Source organism: Crinia signifera, chromosome 3 (assembly GCF_055691185.1).
Source record: "Crinia signifera chromosome 3, ASM5569118v1, whole genome shotgun sequence".
Taxonomy (NCBI): domain Eukaryota; kingdom Metazoa; phylum Chordata; class Amphibia; order Anura; family Myobatrachidae; genus Crinia; species Crinia signifera.
This window is the reverse complement of record NC_139219.1, coordinates 326,783,084-326,804,776: the sequence shown is the minus strand read 5'-3', so window position 1 is coordinate 326,804,776 and position 21,693 is coordinate 326,783,084. Positions and strand designations below refer to the sequence as shown.

The 21,693-nt window shown below is 39.9% G+C and overlaps 1 pseudogene; it reads left to right on the top strand.

Moving 5' to 3' along the window:
• Positions 1–13,968: 13,968 nt before the first annotated feature.
• On the top strand, positions 13,969–14,064 carry LOC146066096 (U2 spliceosomal RNA; annotated as a pseudogene).
• The last annotated feature ends 7,629 nt before the right edge of the window (positions 14,065–21,693 follow it).

Genomic DNA, 21,693 nt, shown 5'->3' with positions numbered 1-21,693 from the left:
CAATTTGGCCCTTGTCAAGGTCACTCAGATTCTTACGCTGGACCATGTGTCCTGCATCCGACACAACCTCAAGAGCTGACTGTTCATTTACTGCCTATTATAACCCACCCTCTGCCAGGTGCCACTGTAACGGAATAATAAGTGTTATGCTCATCACCTGTCAGTGGTTTTAATGTTATAGCTGTTTGGTGTATTCTATATATCTATACATTTAATTAAAGTGTAGGGGCTGTGTCTGTACATAGATAGGTTTTTTTATTTTTTTTAGAAATGTGCGTTCCCTGGCCTACTGGGGGGGGGGTGACATCTCATGACATCAGCGCCGCCCCCAATTCATACATCAAGGTGCAGCCTAAAAGTTCAATCAAATGATTTCTCCTCTGTGCGGGAGCTTGCGCACGGATGTGTAAGCAGTGAAGCGAGGGGATTTGGGTGGCAGGGGCTGCGCTCGTCAGAGTGTCCGTAACCTGTTCGATAAGCTCCACATATACACAACCTAGCCGGTCTGAATCAAACTCTGCTATATGCTGATGCTGCACTTACTCTTGCACAGTTGTTAAGTTGGAGGAATATAGTAATAAAATCTTGTTCGAACCTTGGGAATTACAGTTCCTAAATTACGAATGCAGAAGAACATCACTATATAACTTTAGTTCTGCAGGAATGTTGTGAGTCTTCGGTAACACTGTTTGGAATGCTGTGGGTAGTGATCTTATTCAACTTGTTATTCTATGGGCTAAAACAAAAAGTTTGGGGAACGCGCAGTTCTCCAACTAGATTGTAGATGAATTTCTAAGACATAAATAATGAATAAAAGACTTTGGTATACTTCTCATGGCACCTGAGATTTCAATGTTTGAGTTTATTCATAATAAAACAACATTCTATACAAGAACCGCACTTTTAGAATCCCAAAGGACTTGGTGGTAGTTACAGTGGGGACTCTCACCTGAGCTGATTTATGTTCTGTATGAATGTATTCTGGACACAGGGTGGCCGGCGGTGATCAGCTAGTGGAGAATAACTATAAAATAAGTATAAAATAAAACCCCACACATAATAACTGGAACACTCGGATTGGCAGAGGGACAACATTTTGGTTTATTTTTGTACTTCCGTATCAGTGTCCGCTAACAAGTACTCATCTTGGGGTCTGATTATGGTTTATTAAGTAAAGCAAACAAAGCACACAACTGGGGAAACTACAGTATGCTGCACTGCAGGTAGGGCAGATGTAACATATGCAGAGATTTAGATTGTTTTTTTTTTCTGCGCAGGGCAAATACTGGCTGCTTTTGCATTTAGCCCACAAAGGTTGGACAGCTATATTTTTACATTGCAATTTAGATTTTAGTTTGAAAACACCACTCGAAAATCGAACTGTCTCCACACGTGCTACGTCTACCCCTCCTGCAATGCAGCATGGGTTGGACCAGTTGCTTGCTTGTATGCTTTCTCACCTCTCAAAACAAAATGCTCAAAATTAAAACAATAATCTGTATTACAAGAAAAACGCGAATAAGCTCTCACATGCCTAACCTCTTTAACCCACCTAAACAACACGAAAACTACAAATAATGTAACAAGTATATATATATATATATATATATATATATATATATATATATATATATATACTGTCCGTCATTAGAATACATTTTGTGGTATATCGATTTAAGATCAACAATCAATTTAAAAAATAAAAAAAAAAACATTTCAAATCCTTTTTACAATATAAGGACTTACTTATATATTAAAATGTCCCAAAATCAATCTTAGCAGTCCCCTTCCCTGAAACAGTAGATTACCTAAATCGGAGGGGCCGTGAACCAAATTTCATCAGTATTATACTCGAGGCAATAAACTTATATCTCAAACCACATAAATTAAAAGATGACAGTAACACATTTAAAGTCCCAGAAGCAACAATCATAATCACATCGGTTGGAAGAATAAATCGGGGTGGGAACCCTGCGCTTCCTATTGGGATAATCAAACTTATTGAAAGGAGATGTTTTCCTTTCCGTAATCTTCTTTTGTAAGGGATAAGTCTTGTTCTTTAGCTTGAATTCTTCAATATGGGTCACCTCGGAAAAAGAAGAAAAAAATCTAATGGTGCAGATTTTCCTGGATACTTAGTGCACACACGACATTGAATAACACAAAAGTGAGGGTACTAGTACCGTGTGTGGGCCTCTCCTTTAGGCCAAGAAATTAAGCATAGGTCTGGGGTCACTTGGAAGATTCAGGGAATAGTTTCCTTTTTAGGTCCTGTTTTCTCGTTTCCTCAGAAATATATAAGGGAAACACTCATAGCGTAATCAACCAATTTATTAATAAACACACAATATAGGATATAAAAACAAACAAACAAAGCCTGGTACCGTGTCTGGCCTTTCACCAAAGGCCGGTTTAGGAGCTTATGGGGGGGTCAGATGTAATAACCCGGGTGGACCCCTGCATAGGTTCTCCAAAAGCTGATCCCGGTGTATAGGTTTCCAGGCAGGTTCCCAGGTGCCTCAAAAAACACCAACGCGTTTCGACTGTCAGAAGTCTTCCTCAGGGTGTGTAGAGGCAAACACACTGTACCTGTTTATATACCTAGGTAAGGACCTCCCACCCAGTTTGCACTTCCTGGGTTATGGGGTTCCTTTCAGAAGGAGGGGGCTAAAATCCAGCCTAAACATTAAATATATAAATTCCATGATACATATTAGGTAAATTGCTCAATTAAACAGAGTAAAAAACCATAAGAAAGCCTTATTACGGGGTTACACATCCTCCGGAAGTGGTCATGCATTCCAATACAGTGGAACGCACGGCCATTACATAGAATTCTTATAGGAAACCTACGGAGCTGTATAAATCGTAGGTGTAACTTTATTATGCAGGGGTGTCCGATGGAGACACCAAATGAGGGCAAGTGCTCTCTATGAAATCCGCTGACTATCGTCACCCAGCAACGGCGGGACCGGAAGCGACGCATGCGCTCCATGCGTACCGACGTCTGGTACTTCCGGGATATGTACGTCATCTGGTCCTCCGTGTCTCTGTGTAGCTCCAAAAGACAGGGAGTTCAATATACATTATTCCCCATTGGCGCATCCCTCGATTTCCTCTGCATCTTAAACCACACTTATCTTTAGATCTTAATAAAGTGCTAATTTTCATATGAATATAAATATTGTTAAAAACATAGTGTTAAAAATCACCATTTCTGCAGTTATACTAAAGTGCTAAGAGCATACATATGTAGATTGTAGAAAGCTTCTTGTAGGGTGGATAAAACATACGGTTTTTAAAGGAACCACTTTATCTCAAAATCGGCGTTTAAGCCGTTTGGTTCCAAAGTACCTATTTCGTATATAAGTTTCATTTCACTTTTCGCTAAAAAATGTTCGCTTCCTTTTACTCTCCAGTTTCCTTCCACCTTTTTTTATTCCCATTATACTTTTAATTCCTTCTATTGAACAATTGTGCTTTTCTTTAAAATGCTTGGATACTGAATGGTTTTCATATCCCTTTTTTATATTTCTGAGGTGTTCACCCCATCTTTCCTTCAATTTTCTACTGGTTCGGCCCACATATTGCAAGTTGCAGGTACATTCTAGAATGTATATACAATTCGTGCTATTGCACGTGATGAAATCTAAAATTTTGAAATGCTGCCTGTTTGAATTCGATTGGAATTCTACTTTGGTCTGGGTTTTTTTATGTGAGCGACATATCAGGCAGTCTATACAGCGATGAAATCCCTTCGTTTTGATCCTATCAGATCTCTTCTCTGTAATGGCACTTTTAACTAATCGATTTTTTAAATTCGGTGCCCTCCTGTATATAAATAATGGTTTTTCAGGCACAATATCCTTTAAAATCGGATCTTCTTTTAAAAGGTACCAATGTTTTCTAAAAATATTCTCCACTGCTTTAAAATCATTATTAAAAGTTGAGATAAAAGGAAGGGTGGGTTTCTTAACTTCATCTTTTGTTTTATATTTTAACAGGTCTTCTTGAGGGATGTTTTCAAATTCATTAATTAGTATATCAATTTTTGATTCGTTATATCCTTTACTGATTAATTTCTTTTTTGTTTCACCCACTTGTTCTCTAAAGGTATTTTTCTCTGAACAGTTCCTTCTTATTCTTTGTATTTGACCTTTTGGGATGTTTGCCAACCATTTTGGGTGGTGGTGGCTTTTCGTGCTGATATATGAGTTACTGTCCGTGGGTTTACTATAATTTCTAGTTTTTTAAAAAAGAACCCTCAACATAAATAAATAGGTCTAAAAAGTTTACCTCTTCTTTACTTTTATTAAAAGTAAGATTAATATTATAAGGATTTGAATTTAAAATATCACAAAATATATCTAAATTGATGTCACTTCCTTTCCATATAAAAAAGATATCATCAATAAAACGTATCCATAAAAGAATGTCACCTATGTGGGGGTTGTTTTGCCAGATATTACTATCCTCCCACCATCCCATAAACAGATTAGCATAGGATGGGGCAAAGCGAGTGCCCATAGCTGTACCCTGCACTTGCATATAAAATTGACCTTTAAACCAGAAAAAAATATTTTTTTACATAAATTCTATGGATTCCTTAATAAAATCAATTTTAAAAGAATCAAGGTTACCTCCATTTTCTAAAAACTACTCAGTGGCTCGAATTCCTGTATCATGTTGGATAATTGTGTATAAGGATGTGACATCTGCCGTGACCAGGGTACAATTTGTAGGTAGACTGAGTTCCTTTAATTTATTGATTACATCACCTTGACGTGGGATTTCAGTTTTATTACTTCTGGTTGTAAGAATGAATCCACAAAATGGCTTAAATTAGCCGAGATTGAATCAGTGCCAGCAATGATTGGAGGTCCGGGTGGGTTTTGTGAGTCTTTATGTATTTTCGGAAGTATGTACATCACTGGCAATACTGGATTTTCTTTGATGATGTACTTACTTTGCTGTTCCGTAATTGCACCTGTTTTTAAATGATTCTCAATCATTATTTTTAACTTCTTTTCAATCTTTTCTGTCGGGTTTCCGCTTAACGTTTTATATGTCTCCTTATCGCCTAAAAGGCGTAAGACCTCTTGATTATATTTCTCAGTATCCATAACCACTACTGCACCTCCCTTATCAGCCGGCTTCACTGTAAGGTTTTTATTCTTTTCTAATCTGGTAACGGCTTCTTTTTCTTCTTTGTTTATGTTGAATGTATGATTCTTCTTCGGTTGTAGGCGGTTTATTTCTGTACATACGATTTTATTAAAACTCTCCACCAAATGCCCCCTGCTGAATGTGGGGTTAAATGTTGATTTCGGTTTAAATCTATCTATTTTTATTCCTTCTGTATCCTCCACTCATTTTTGACCCAAGAAATATCTCTTTAGACTAAGATTCCTGATAAATTTTTGGATGTTTATATAAGTATCAAACTTATTAAGTTTATTATTTGGGGCAAACTTCAAACCTTTTTCTAAAATCTTTCTTTCATTTTCGTCTAATTGGTGTGAGCTCAAATTGAAGATTTTTGTTTTTTGGTTAGAGTGTTCCTGTGTTTTTGAGGTATTCATTACTTTCTTCTTACCTCCTCCATTCCCTCTTTTTCCTCTTCTTTTACGTTTGTAGGTCTCTGTTAGTAAGGATTTCTTCTCCTGTGGTTGTTACCTAAAAAATCCTCCCTTCTGAGGGTTTCATAGCGATTTGAAAGGGTTAATGGGGAGCGGTAGTCTCGAAAGTCTCTTCTCCCCGTTTGGTTCCTTCTGTTGTAGATATTTTCCCTACTGAAATCTTCATAGGGCTTACGATAATCTCCTTTCCTGTAGTGACCCCCCTGTTGTCTATACGGAGAGTATGGGGGAGGATTCCTATAGTATCTATTATTATAGTTTCTATTGATCCACTGTGTTGAACGCATGACCACTTCCGGCGGATGTGTAACCCCGTAATAAGGCTTTCTTACGGTTTGTTACTCTGTTTAATTGAGCAATTTACCTAATATGTATCATGGAATTTATTTATTTAATGTTTAGGCTGGATTTTAGCCCCCTCCTTCTGAAAAATGCATTAGAAAGGAACCCCATAACCCAGGAAGTGCAAACTGGGTGGGAGGTCCTTACCTAGGTATATAAACAGGTACAGTGTGTTTGCCTCTACACACCCTGAGGAAGACTTCTGACAGTCGAAACGCGTTGGTGTTTTTTGAGGCCCCTGGGAACCTGCCTGGAAACCTATACACCGGGATCAGCTTTTGGAGAACCTATGCAGGGGTCCACCCGGGTTATTACATCTGACCCCCCCATATGCTCCTAAACCGGCCTTTGGTGAAAGGCCAGACACGGTACCAGGCTTTGTTTGTTTGTTTTTATATCCTATATTGTGTGTTTATTAATAAATTGGTTGATTACGCTATGAGTGTTTCCCTTATATATTTCTGAGGAAACGAGAAAACAGGACCTAAAAAGGAAACTATTCCCTGAATCTTCCAAGTGACCCCAGACCTATGCTTAATTTCTTGGCCTAAAGGAGAGGCCCACACACGGTACGAGTACCCTCACTTTTGTGTTATTCAATGTCGTGTGTGCACTTAATATCCAGGAAAATCTGCACCATTAGATTTTTTTCTTTTTCCGAGGTGACCCATATTGAAGAATTCAAGCTAAAGAACAAGACTTATCCCTTACAAAAGAAGATTACGGAAAGGAAAACATCTTCTTTCAATAAGTTTGTTTACCCCAATAGGAAGCGCAGGGTTCCCACCCCGATTTATTCTTCCAGTATATATCTTGTAGTAGGTGGTACTACTGGGTGCCCAGCAGCATCTTTTTGGACGAGCAGACTGTTTTTTCTTTTTTCGTCGGTTGGAATGGTGGCTGTTGCAATTTTGACTGCTGCAAGCACACCGGCGCCGGTTATGTGGCGCGGTACTGGGGACAGTCTCTAGCAGGGAAGATCAGGTTGTGCAGGGGGATTTAGGCTGCAAGCAGGGAGGAATAGGGGTAGAGGGTTACGGCACTTCCGGAGCCCATGTCGAAAGCCTCTGTATTGGGATTCTGGTGGCAGTCTTTTGACCGTCGGTACCTCGAATGTATCCAAAAGAAACTACTTCCTCCTTTGAACAGGTCTCAATAGCTTTACATAAGGTATCCACAATAAGTCATGAACTTTGCATTATTACAGAAAATTCTGAGATCTTCGTTCCATCTGTAAAGGCACAAGACAAGGGTGTCCATCTCATCTTCGTTGTTCATATAGGTTGTGCAATCTTGAGCCCTCATACTCCTAGTATACTAGTGAGGTCCCCCCTGCCTGCCCGACATGACATCTTACAACTCTAGAGGAAAGCTTCCATGTATAAATGATCCAACACAACAAAGACAGAGGCTTTACATATTAGTTTTCTGGCCGCTGACCTGCACCATCTTGGAAGTTACTTTAGCTATAACTGGAAATCTGAATTGTGTCTTGGAGTAAACACTCCTACAGTAGCTGCGACGCTGATGTCTTTGAAGTTAACGTTCACCCCTTACAGATTTGATGAAGGCTTGGTTTCGGCATTGACATCTCATAGTTGGCCTGAAGCGGCTTTCAATATGATTAAAGTTGATGTACCTCCTTTGTGCTATTCCATTCTTGATCCCCAAGTACTACTTGGAACAAGCACATAAATTGGTCTTAGCCTATAAATTGGTCATTGCAAGCTCAAACGTCTAACTGACGTACGCGTGACCAAATGATACTCAAGAGAAAATAAAGAATATAAATTAACCCTTTAAATGCATACACACAATAAAGTTAGCTAACGATATCGTTAACAATTTCGCTTAAACTACCCAGAGCTACAGACTATACAATATAGTGTATACACACTGAATGATTTCACATGACGAGATAAAGAGTTTGCTCCACCACTGACCATCTTGTTTTATAAAAACATTATCTTTTGCAGACACTGAACGATAGGCAAAATTTGACTACATCTGCAGAGGAGAAAGAGGTTTGCTAGTGACCCACAGGAGCATGCGTCATTATCTTTATTGTTTGTACACACTGCACGATGATATCATTATCATGCATATAGTCTGCCTTCATCACACAGCGTGTACGGGGCTATAGAATGTTAGAGTCTTACCCGATGAGGTTACATGGACATGATGGCCCATAACCCTGGCCAAGATTATGGATAAAAAATCTATTGCAATACGTATTACAAGTCCGGTATGCATTGGGACACTGTTGGACCTATTTGGACGAAACCAACGCAAGGCTTGATTGGATCCAGATAAGGTTCACCGCAACTAATACCCCCAATACAGACCATGTGAGGGCCCTAGGGGCCCAAAAAGGGGTCTGGCCACTATGCAAAGTCGGTCAGGGATATGGCAAAGTAGCATAACATACTGGGGGTAGAGGACTTGGGGTTAAATAAAAAAAAATATATGGCCAGATCCAGAAGCAGACCACATGCCAGTCCCAACATGGGCATTGGGAGCAAGTTTGGGGCCTTCTGCTGAATGGATTTGGATAAAAACATCAGAGAGTGATGGCAAACAGTATGAGATGCCTATCGGAGTGGACAGGACATGTCACATTATCGTATGTCGGCCAGACCTTTCACCCGAGGAGATTCTGGGCCTTTCAATATATGGTAACATCAGAGAGTAATGGTAATGGCAAACAGTCTGAGATGCCTATCGGAGTGGACACAACATATCAATACTGATATTTATATGTCCAAAGAACAATAAGTGAAATGCATAGGTTACGTACTTTGTCCGTAACTTGCATACCCTTTATTCCTAGCTACATGTGAACAAAGCGTAGCGCAGCGTAGCGTACCTTTACCGTATATTGTACACGGATGAATCAATGCAGTAATAGGAGATCCCTTCGCAGTACTTAGTCTCTAATCTGCGAATAATCTTTTAAGGACAAGGTCCGTAATACACAATATCACTAGATGCGAATAATTAGACGAGACCACGATATAACAAGTGAGGAGATAGATTCTCCATAAATAGTGTATATAGTCCCTAGCGGACAAAAGGGGATTACAGAAAGAAGAAAATACAGGGTAACGTGATACAATTATCTAACAATAATAAATACTTTAAAACACTTACAAAGGAACAGAAACAGATACAATCATAATCAGCCACATTGCATAAAACGGGAATACAAATGTTACCGTTAAGGAATAGCGCAGCGCAGTCCGGTCGGAGCTCGCTATATTCAAGTAGAACTATAGCCCGGGTTGGTGAGGGGATATCAGCAGTGCCAAAGTGACCGAGGCAGCCCAGGGTTAACTATCTTATAGGGTCAGAAGGGGGAGGTCAAAGGCCCTTCCTATTGCTCAGGGGTTCGAATGTCCAGTCCTCAGTGATTGGGATAAAGTATTACACCTGGTTTGGATTGGTGCAGGGGGAGTGTACTTTGGAGTCCTTTGTGTGTTGGCATCGTCGTCGGGGGTTGTAAATAGTAACAAGAACCGTTTATATCTGGATTCTTTTGTCACACACAGATTAACAGAAATAGTCCTTGAAATATAGATTTTGTCCGTAATTATCGGACCATGTGAGTTGCGAAAAATTCGCAATGACCAGAGTACTGCGCATGAGAAACGGAACGTAACGGTACCAAACATTATACAGACAGAAGTATGTAATGCTGATTAAACTATGTGTAGTGCTCTAAACCTTTAACTATATTTTATTTGGTGTAAGTATGGTATTATGAATTTATGTGTAATAGTATGGCTGCGCTTCTGGTCCACTTTGTCACACAGACTCGGGTATGTATACTTTATTTGCGCAACTCTGCGAACCAAAATGGCGGCCATACTATCCTAAAATGGCGTGTGTGCAACTCGACTTTAACAGACATGTCAGATGTCATGTTATCGTATGTCAGCCAGACCTTTCACCCGAGGAGATTCTGGGCCTTTCAATATATGGATTTAGATGGAAATGTCACAGACGGATGTGCTTGGGTTCCAGGTGTGAATTCTTGTTAGTGGAAGCCATGGAGAAAATTAACAAGGGGTGCCTGTTCTGGCCATTTCAGAGAGGGAGGCAATTGGTTTGGGAAGCAAAACTGGGAAGGTGTGGATTTCTAGTGAGCTACAATGCCTCCTAAAGTAAGACAATCTCTGGGCAGTGTCCACTGATGCAAAATAAAAGGCAGCAGTAAGAGTAACTGAAACCCGCCAAAATTACATTACAAAAATAAAAAAAAATGCCAAAAATAATAAACAAAAAATGTACAAAATGCTACAGATACAAAAAAAGCGGACATTGCACCAAAAAAAAAAAAAAAAAATACTTTGGAGAAAGTCTGGGGAAAGTCAGGCTAAACCCCATCAGCAAAAATTAAAGTAGCATTAAGTGATAAATATTGTAACTACATTTCCAGTAATTTTGCACATGTGTATCAGATGCCAGACCTGTGTGTATCTCTATTCCACTCTCCTACTGTAGCTCCAGTTTTTCTCCTGTGTGTGTAAATCTGATAAAGAACGAAGATGAAATATTGTAGTTTTCATTGATGAAGTGCCAAACCTTGAACTTGTGCTAGCACACTTTAATTACCACAAAGAGCTGAGCTTAGAGGATAAAGGGGGCAGCGTTATAGGAGAAGCAGCATAAGTCTGCGAAGACTGAGGAAAGAGTTGGGTAAAGACACTCAGAGAAAAGTATGAAAAGTACAGAGTAGACATACCAATGTGCCTAGTTACTGCAAAAAGGTGGTGATTTGAAGGTATTCTACTATACTATTTATAAGACTATTTATAAGACCTATTGTGCACCTCCATGTTACACTGTGGCAGGGACCCATCCAATGACAGTGTTGCAGAACACCACCTTGTTCAGACAGTGATGAAAAACATCCTGTTCTTATAAAGATGAAAAGAAGTACACTTTCTTTTACAGTGGCACAAAACCACCTTGTTCTAATAGTGGTGCAAAGATAGTAGTGCACAACCACCTTGTTCTGATAATAGTGGTGCAAAAAAACCTTGTTTTGATAATAGTACTGCAAAACCACCTTGTTTCAACAATGGCGCAAGTCAATGGTGCAATAATACCTTGTTCTGATAACAGTGCAAAAACCACCTTATTCTGACAGTGGCACAAAACCACTCTGACAGGCACTGTATTCAAGTCTCAGACTCACAAGAAGCTTTTAACACAACCATGACACTGCCACAAGTCAGGATGGTTCCTTGTGCTCACACTGTGACCCAACCAAATGACATCCAGCTCCAAGGAGGGACATACACAAACATGCGTGGTCAAGTCCGCTATTTGCTTTATTAAAAATTGCCGTTTGCGCCTGTGCTGTGATCAGTCCAGCTCAGAACCGGGCCCTAAGTGCACTTTTGCAAATAACTTCCGTCTCTCTCACCTGAATCATTTGCAGCACCGAGAGGCCATAATAAACACTGAATATTCTAACAACCTATTTCTTTCAAGTGCCATGAATACAGGCTTCAATCACTTTCCTTCCCTTGAGGTGATAGAAATTCCAATTACTATTTGTGGGATTTTGGACAATAGTCATTTTTCGTTAACTGGTCCTTAAGGAGAAAAGCTGTGAAAATGAAACTCATTTTTCATTATTTGTTTGGAAGTATAACTGGGACTATATTCACATAATACTGTCGGAAACAATTAGAGCCATTGAAATGACTGTCAACGGAGAAGCGGGTGATAAGTCCTCAGTGAGCGCCTTCAACGGTTGTAAATAATAAGTCTACAATACGTGTGAGGACTTCGCTAGGACGTCAACATCCAGAGAGGCTTCACCATGAATGATCAAGTTGGTTTTACTTAACTATTTTGCAAAGAAATCAAATTATTACAGGAAACATACAGAAGCGTCCTCATACACCGGGCGTCATTACGCCATATGCTGTGAGATGCCTGGTGCAACCGAGATGCTCCAAAGAGAAGCAGATTGTATTTTCTTTTAATTTTGCACCCTAGCTGTATTGCAGAAGAGCCCCTCACGGTGTAAAAAGAAACCTTCGCCTATAACTTTGGGGATTATTCAGACCTGATGGTTCCCCAAAAATTATTTTACACCGAATATCAAAGATAAGGATAAAATCACCATACGGATCCTTTTGTAGCCAGGGAATTTGTCGTATATAGTGAATTCTTTAATTGGTATAGCGATCTTCATCCTCTTCATACCAAAACATTTCAAAACAAAGCAGAGAAGACACAAGATAGGGATGTACGTCTTATGCATAAAAAGGTTTAATAAGGATGTACACTTACAAACATAGACAGTTAAAAGCAAATGAAACAGTATACCCAAGGCGGTACTTGTTTCCTATCTGGGCGCCCAGCTTTTCTACGTACGGCACCGTAATGAAATCGGGTCGCATCGCATCGGATTCGGTCTACGATGATGCACGATGGCATACGATACGATACGATCCGATTTCATTTTAAATCGGATCGCATCGCATGCGGTACACAATGCTGTACGATGCCGTCCGATCCGATACGATCCGACTACATTTTGTAGGGAAGACACTTTGGTACCCATTAATAAAATTAACAATTTTATTAATGGTTTTACAATACAATTATAATAAAATAATGAGACGACACATTAATTTCATTCAAATGATTTTATTTGAATATTATTTTTTTTTTTTAATGAACCATTTCAGGCCCTGGCCTGGATTCCTTGCAAAATAACAAGAGAACAGCTGCCTTTTGGGAAGAGACAGCCGGAACCAGAGAACTTGGAATCGGGCATACAAACATACAAACAGTGCCGCAAACTGCACATGGGTTCAGCGTAATCAACAAATATGAGGAACAGTGCTTCGTGAAGGAGCACAAAAAGTAGGGATTCACAACGTTCAGAAGTTCGGGACTGTGTCCCGAATAAGCCAAAATTGTGGTACAACAGAGGAAATAAAGAATGTCCATGGAACAAACACAGGGAGAACAACAACAGCATTGCTGTATAATAATTTAGGAAAAATATTAAAATGCCAAATTGGAGAGAATGTCATGACACTGATAATGATGATGTCATGTGTAACTGTGCAGAAACTGAAGGGGGCAGGATTAGCATGTACATATGAAAACACTTTATTTTCATTGTTTCTGTGCAGATGTGACAAGGGGAGGGCTTTCAAGGGTAAATAAACACTGTAGTAATCAGATGGGCCATTCTATGGGCCAACCATAGAAGCGGGAACAAAATCGGATCGGATCGCATCGCATCGTTCAATATCGTGTGTATACATATGTGACATCCGATGCGATGCGATCCGATTTCAGTACGGAGAATACATAGGAACGCAAGTAACGTACTGGGCGCCCAGATAGGAAACAAGTACCCCCAAGGCAAAACAGCAACCATGGCTTTTCTTTGGTGTCTAAGGAAGCAGCTCCAGTTCCGGAACTCACCACACCAGGTAGGTGTGCTGGATGATATGGGATTGGAGTTCCACAGTAAACAGCCACGCTTAGCGTGTTTTGGATGTTTTAATCCTTCATCAGTAGCGTGGTTTATGGCTCCTAAAGTAACATTTAAAAACCCTATAGGCAACTGACTTCCATAATGTGATCCATAATTACATCTGATTTCTGGTAACAGATCCGCCATACCGGAAGTAGTATGGCCGTGCGTTCCAACTGCAATTGATCCGTAGTACCGGAAGTAATATGGCCGTGCATTCCACAGCTGGGGAAATAGTATATTCAATCATACAGGAAGTATGGGGACTGGATTTGTTTTCATCGCACTGGGAAGGTAAGTGGCCGAGCGTTCCACAACCTTGAACCATGTGATCCACAGCTGCGGTATTACATATATCGATGAAAGTGCTTGTGCATTCTACATAAATATATAAAAACATAAGCATCATTGTAGGTAAATAAATGTTACTGCTTGAATTTGAGAAAATTTTAGGGTTTGTGATCAATAAATTGAATTGCTTCTCAGCCTTTTGGCTAAGATTAAGTGTACTATCTGTTCTTATCAGTTCAGTCTGAGAGGCAGCTCTGCTACTTGTATCTTGGACCAACAACGGTCCTTCTCAGGACTGCAGCTGCCAGGCCGAGAGGAGTGAAAGAGTGAAGACATTGAGACTGCGAGGAGAAGACATCGCTGAAGAGGGAGAAGCCGGAAAAGACTGAGGGTCAGACTTGCTCTGCCCTCTGAAGCGACTTACGACCCTCCTCCTCTCGACGCAGAGGAAGAAGCTTTGCGCCCCTACTGCGAGGAGAAGAGGACTTCGCCTGTAGAGGAGAGCAACGCACCCTAGCCACCTGGTAGAGGCAGACTTGTTTGCTCTGCCCTCTTGAAGCCATGCAGCGCTCCCGAGCTGCCTTGGAGGGTCAGACTTGCTGGCTCTGCCCTCTGAAGCCTCCACCGCTCTGGAGCTGCAGCCGAGGGTCAGACTTTCTGCTCTGCCCTCCAAAGCTCTGCAATGCTCCCCAGCCTCCGTGGAGGGTTATACTTGCTTTGCTCTGCCCTCTGAAGCCGTGCATCGCTCTATAGCCTCCTTGGAGGGTTAGACTTGTGTTGCTCTGCCCTCTAAATTGACCTAGACTCTCGACGCCAAAAAAGACCCTTCGCCCCGACCTCGGAAGGATGGCCACAGCTGCTCCTCCAGTCCTGGTGCCGGCCTCAGCCTACACTTCGGCCCCCCTCGCTGGGAAGAAGCCCGGGAAGAAGACTGGAAAGAAGACTGGGAAGAAGCCCGGGAAGAAGGGCACATCACCGGCCGAATGTCCGACCGGATTGGCTGGCCCTAGCTCCACTGCCCCTTCTGCAACACCACCAACGGTGCCCATCCAGGACCTCTCCAAAGGCCTCCCAGTCCTGACGGGGGTGATGAAGCTTAAGGAACTAGATGGACATGTGCCAGACATGACAGTCGAGTACTTCGGCAAGAAGATGGTCCTGGAGCAAGGATTCTCTGCACCTGAAATGCTCAGCATCCAGAGCTTCTTCAGAGCCATCTTCTACGCCACCTTTGCCTCCATTGCAATCTGCAAGAGGTATTGGGAAGCAGTGAAAGCAGCAAAGCCTGATTCCCCTCTCTCTTGCTTTGTGGGTAACTGAGATAATAATTGTTAGTAAGGATAAAACTGATGCTGTCTAAAATACATTTCTGCAGTTTAACACTATAGGAGGATTGGGTGAGGTAGTGAGACACTGCTTCAAATCCCTTTTCCTTGCTTATAATTATATACAAGGTACTTACATCAGCGCTACAGAAAACATAGTTTTCCTGCCAAACATAATTTGATCATTTTCTGAGGATGTTGCCAGTGTCCTTTAAATAAACTTTAATTTTACCAACCAATGGTTGTAAGTAAAAGTACACCATAGCATTGAGATTACTGGTCAAACTATTACAACTTGAGATAATCGCTCTTCCTGGGAGGGTGGGCAGGGTGCTTATAGCCTTTGGGAAAGACATATTAGTTGGTATTGAAGATTCTTTAATATTTAAAAAATAAAAATTCATTTTTCGTAATAACCTTCACCTCCAATGCACTAGTGGTCAAGTCGAGGAGAGCTTCACTGATTTTAAACGTAGGATCCATTTTTAGTTTCTTGCAGGTAATACCAGTATTATTATGCTTCTCAATTTCTTTCATAGCTATGTCTTTTTTTCATCATTACCACCCCTCCCCCCTTGTTAGAGGGTTTAATTCAATTGTTTTATCATCCCGTAAGGATTTGAGTGTTTGGACATCTTTTTTTACTGAGATTGACACTCTTTTTTTTAATAAGTCAAAAGAGTCAGGATTGCATGATGGTGCAAATTTCTACCCCTTCTATCCATTCTGAAGGCTCTGAAAGTCTGATTCATTCAGATCCAGACCAGTTCAATTAAAAATCTTTCTTCCTGATTCTTAAGGAGTTTGATTTTTTTGGGCCAGGAAGATTTTTTGTATTATTAATGGGTTTTTCTGGGGTCAACAGTCACCCTCTCTGATCTTCATTTGAATTTTTCCAATAGGTTTGTCTGACATGGCGTTGGGGTTTATGCCTTCTAGCCTGCATATTTCTCTGTGTATTTCTATTTTCATATAATGGCATTTGTAGGTGGTCTTCTAGCTTGGTATTAAACCTATTTTTTCCTCCATGTTTGTTCAGTGCATTCTGATACCTGTTTCCTTTTATACATTGGTGTCTCAGGAATTTTTTCCTTCCCTCTCTCTTAATGATCTCATAGTTTTTACTGATCTTATCCAAGATTCTTCGTACATAGCAAAGTCTTCAAGATCTTTAATGGACGTACCATATTTTGCAATGTCAATCATTTAATAATTTTATATTATTTTTTCTTATTTTTTTATAATCAAATTGTTCAAGAAAAAGGAACAGGAATCCAGCATGGTTACCCATTCTTGTTTAAATTAGTCATCTATTGCATTGAATGATTGGGAATTGCGAGTTTTTAAGCCTTTAGGTATAGGTCTTTGATGCCACATAATGGTCCAGGGTTACCACTTCCCACCAAGTGGAACTGCCCGAACTCAACCATGGGAAAGCTCAACACGAGTTTGTTTTCTTTCATCATAACTGATTGAAGTTTTTGGGCTGACTTAGACTCACAGGTAGATAGGGGCCCATATATACAGTGGAGATACCCAACTAGACTGGCCAACTCAAAAAAGTTTAAAGAGATGGTAGAACACGCCTGGACAGTATATTCTTATGAAAATACAGAAATGGCAAGAAATGCTTGCCAGACATTTTGGCAGGCCTCCAAAGCTGTTTTAAGGGGAGAAATAATTTCCTACTGTGCGAAAAATAATAAAGAATCCTCCAAACTATATCTAGATACGCAAACAGAACTAACTAACGCTTATCAACAGTTTAAGCGCAACCCTACTAAGACAAATAGAGACATGTACCTCCACCATAAGCAACTATTCGACAATCTATTGTCCCAACAGGAAACAAGATGCTCTTTCTTAGCACATAGCCGTTATCATAACCTAGGCAATAAATCTAACAAATTATTAACAGGCTTACTTAAAGGTCAATTCCCCCCAACGATAATTACTGCATTGACCGATTCCCAAGGGAATCTGCAAAGCTCAGGCCGATCCATAGCAAACACCTTACACGACTTCTATTCTGCACTATATGCCAATCCCACAATAGATGAAGATGCCAGCAGGGCCTTTTGGGATTCAGTGTCTATCCCGACACTTGCAGCAGAAGATACACACCCACTCACAAGACCAATCACTGAAGAGGAAATACTAAATGTAATCAAAAATCTGAAACTTAACAAAACGCCCGGCCCTGATGGCTTAACAAATTAATTTTACAAATTATTAGCCCCGAAAATAGTAAGTTCATTGACATCAAAGTATAACTCATTCTTAAAAGGTGCCCCCCTACCCCAATACTTTAATTCAGCCATCATAAAAATCCTATTAAAACCAGGGAGGGATCCAACTCAACCAGCCTCTTATAGGCCAATCTCCCTGTTAAACACAGACTACAAAATATATACAAAAATCCTAGCAGACCGCCTAAAATTACTATTACCAACCATAATCCACATAGATCAAACAGGGTTCATTTGGGGCAGGCACTCGACAGTCAATGTGAGAAAGGTGTTGACAGTAATGCAGTGGCTGCAAACAAATAAGACAACTAGCCCACAAGCTCTACTCTCCCTAGACCAGTGTTTTTCAACCACTGTGCCGTGGCACACTAGTGTGCCTTGAGCTGTTCTCAAGTGTGCCCCCAGATCAAGAGATGTCCAAACCAGTCTACAGCCACCACCAGTTCAACTGTTATTTACTGGTCTCTTCTTTTCATATAAAGGGCCAATGTATTTTATTTTTGTTACCTGTGGGGATCAGTGTGATTGTTTTTTATATGGGGGCCAATAGGTTTGTTGTTTTCCTGTGGGGGCCAATGTGTTTTGCCCTGTGGGGATCTCATGGTGTGTCTTGGCCATTTTTAAATCTTATTTAGTGTGCCGCAAGGTTAAAAAGGTTGAAAATCACTGCCCTAGACGCTGAAAAAGCGTTCGATCTAGTAACCTGGGATCACTTATATAAAACATTAAATCGCTTTGGAATTCCGACGGAATATATTGCGGCAATCAAGGCGTTGTACTGCAATGCCTCATCTCAAATATTAGCTAATAGTTATCTTTCCCCGACTTTCCCAATACTGAGGGGAACCCGACAAGGATGCCCCCTCTCACCATTGCTTTTTGCAATATCAATTGAACCATTAGCCATCAAACTAAGAGCTGCTACAGATTATAAAGGACTATTGATACGACATACAGAACTAAAATTAAGCCTATTTGCAGACGACCTATTATTATTTCTGTCCGACCCAAGTAAGTCTATCCCAGTGATAACGCAAATAATTGACACTTATAGCAGATTCACAGGATTTAAAGTGAATTACGATAAGTCACAATTACTCCCACTAAATGGCCAAATAACAACATTCCTAACCGATCCTGTATTTGAAAAATTCAAAATTTGCCAAACTTCCCTGAAATACCTAGGAGTCCAGATCCCGTTTTGTTATAGCACGCTATATAACATAAACATACGCCCCATCCTTAACAAAATCTCAAACTTACTAAATAATTGGCAGTCATTACCACTATCTTTACTAGGCAGGATAACAGTAATTAAGAGCATTGTATTTCCTAAGTTATCGTATATACTGCAGATGCTACCTTTAAAGCTGACTAGAAAAGACATCATAAAATGCCATTCAATTTTTAGACAGTTTATCTGGTCAGGAAAGAGGCCTAGAATTTCCTTACCAAGACTATGTTTACCCAAAGCAGAAGGAGGATTTGGGCTCCCCAACATACAATATTTCACCCAAGCAGCGCATTTTAGATATATAACAGATTGGCTTACCAACAGATCAACATATACAAACCTTGCATTGGAGGAAAACATATTCTTCCCTTTCTCTCCAGCGGCTCTACTCCACGCTCCAAAATCATCTATCCCACCACACATATTTGAGTCATTGCTCTTCAAAAACACATATATGTCATGGCTAGCTCTAAATAAAAAACTGGGACGTAGATATGATAGCTCACCTTTTATTACACTCTGGGGGAACCCCTGTTTTGAACCAGGATTGGAGAATGCTAATTATGTAGGATGGAAATTAAAAGGTATATCGGCAGTGAAAGATGTTTTTGACCCGGGTGGAACTGTAATGCCATTTTCAGCAATGAAAGAAAAGTATGATATCACAGATAAAAATTTCTATATGTATTTGCAAACAAGACATTTTGCCCAGTCAATCACAAAAGCTTGGGATAATGAAGATCACCCAGATCCAGTCCTAGCTCTACTATCCGCGCACAATGTTATGGGCTATAGAATTCGATATTTGTATAATAACCTTGTTTTGAGTGATGTAGAGAAGCTGAGGGCTCCTCTGGAGACTTCTTGGAGGAGAGAGGTCCCCTCGGCCCCTGAGCTTAAAGAGGTGTTCAAGAAAAGTACTAGCACTCTAAAATATCTAAGGGCTTCCTCCCTACAGGAAACTCACCTGAAGTTTATGAATCGTGCCTACATCTCTCAAAAGCAAAGGAGTCATTTTGTGATGGATGATCTTGGATTATGTCCAAAATGTAATATGATGGGTGCCTCTTTTATACATAATTTTTGGGAGTGCAGAAAGATCAGAACCTTTTGGCATAAGTTGATTATACATATAAACAAAATATTCAATGTAAAGCTCACGCCTCAACTAACCCCATGTTTATTCCTATATTTTAAGGATTGGGACCTGGGCAGAAACAAGAGAAGCATAACCCCTGCACTAACAGTGTTACTCACCTTAGCTAAAAAGCTAATACTTAAATATTGGATAGTGAAACAGGCCCCGTCTATTACAGAATATAAACGAATGTTACTGGATATTATACTATACGAGAGGCAGGCAGCCTTTCAAAATATAAAACAGGGTGTGATTCAGTTCTATAAGAAATGGGAAACTGTGATATTAAGCTATGAAGAAGAAACCCAGGCATATATTCAAAAATTGTTTGAAAACACCACATGGTTCCTCCACCGTCAGTTAACAGGATGATATAGACCAATGTAGTTGTGGGCTTGGCTGAGATGATGAGCGTTATATAATTATCGTGAGCATTCAAATGATCTAGATGAAAGAACCAAACATACCCCCCCCCCCATTGTTTGTCTTCCTTGTGACCCTCACAACCTCCCCCTATGCCTCCCCCCCCCCCCCTCCTCTAATTATATTTGGTGTCTACAAATGATTAATATATGTATTATATAATATATAGAAACATGAGGACATGATATCTGGTACAACTCTACACGAGATAATAATTTTTAGCTCTTCAAGGATGGCTTTAATCGAAATTTGAGATTTCTTCATCCCTGTGACAACAGGGTTTTGGGGTAATAGAGGAGAAAAAAAAAAAAAAACAGTCAGAAACAGTCAGAAGAGATGTCTTATAGAAAAAGTAAGTTTTTATTTTTGTTTAGAAACAGAATGGAGAGTTTATGCTTTGCATAGGCTTGTAGTGAACTTGTTCTACTGTATCCCAAGATGTCGACTTCTTGTAAAGCCTAAAATTGCAAAATGAGAATTAATACTATGTTGTCTGTTTTTGTATTACATGAATAACCTGTAAAAGATAAAATGTCTTCTTGTGAAATTATCTGTATGGAAAATTTGAAAAATACAATAAAAAGTATTTAAACAAAAAAACTGATTGAAGTTTTAAGAAAACAGAACCCAAATTTCCATCACTAGTGTCTATATGTTCATCATGTAAGGTTAAAGTATTTTTTTTTACCAATTAGTCACATATATCTCTAAAGGAGAACATATTAGCAGCACCAAATCAAATGAGAATAGATGTGCGACACAGATATAAAACAAATATCAGTGATAGTACACTCAATAAACCCAAATACAGCTCAACACTTGTATGAAGTGAGTGACATCCCACATACGGCACACACACACACACATTAGAAACAAGAACATCATTTTAATATACACAGTAGGTACATAGATAAAAACAAATTCCTAAGCATAGGGCTCTACAAATTAGCAGCCTGCGATCAGGTCTGAATTACCCCTTTATCTGCAAAGGAATTTCTACAACAAATGTACAAACTCACAGATAAGGGAAAATGGAACTGGGCACCAGAAAAAGCCAAATTAAAAGGACATATCTTTAGTGCATGTATAACCGGACTCATGTCCCCAGCTGTAGTGACCGTCTTGTCATTCAAACGTTCCTATTTCTTTTCCATGTAGTTTTGACACTAAACGGCTTCCATCGGTTTCATGTCAGTAAATGGAATTTTCCCCCATTTAAAATCCAATTATGTCTTACATGAATTTTCGCCAACTCAGCAGAACTCATGAAACCTGTCACTTTGTTAACGGCAGCTCATCCAGACTGCGAAACAATCCGGCAGTTTTAAAATGGCATTCAAACTCCATCAGTTTAACCCTTTGAGTGCCAAGGGAATCGGTCACAATACTGTCTGGAAATTGCCAAGCAAACTTTTTGTATTCATTGTAATGACCTGTGTAATGTTACCTCATAAAGGAAATATCATCTTTTTTTTTTTTTACACAAAAAAATGTATTTAAAAGCCAACTGGCCAGCGGAGCAATAAATGAGAATGTTAT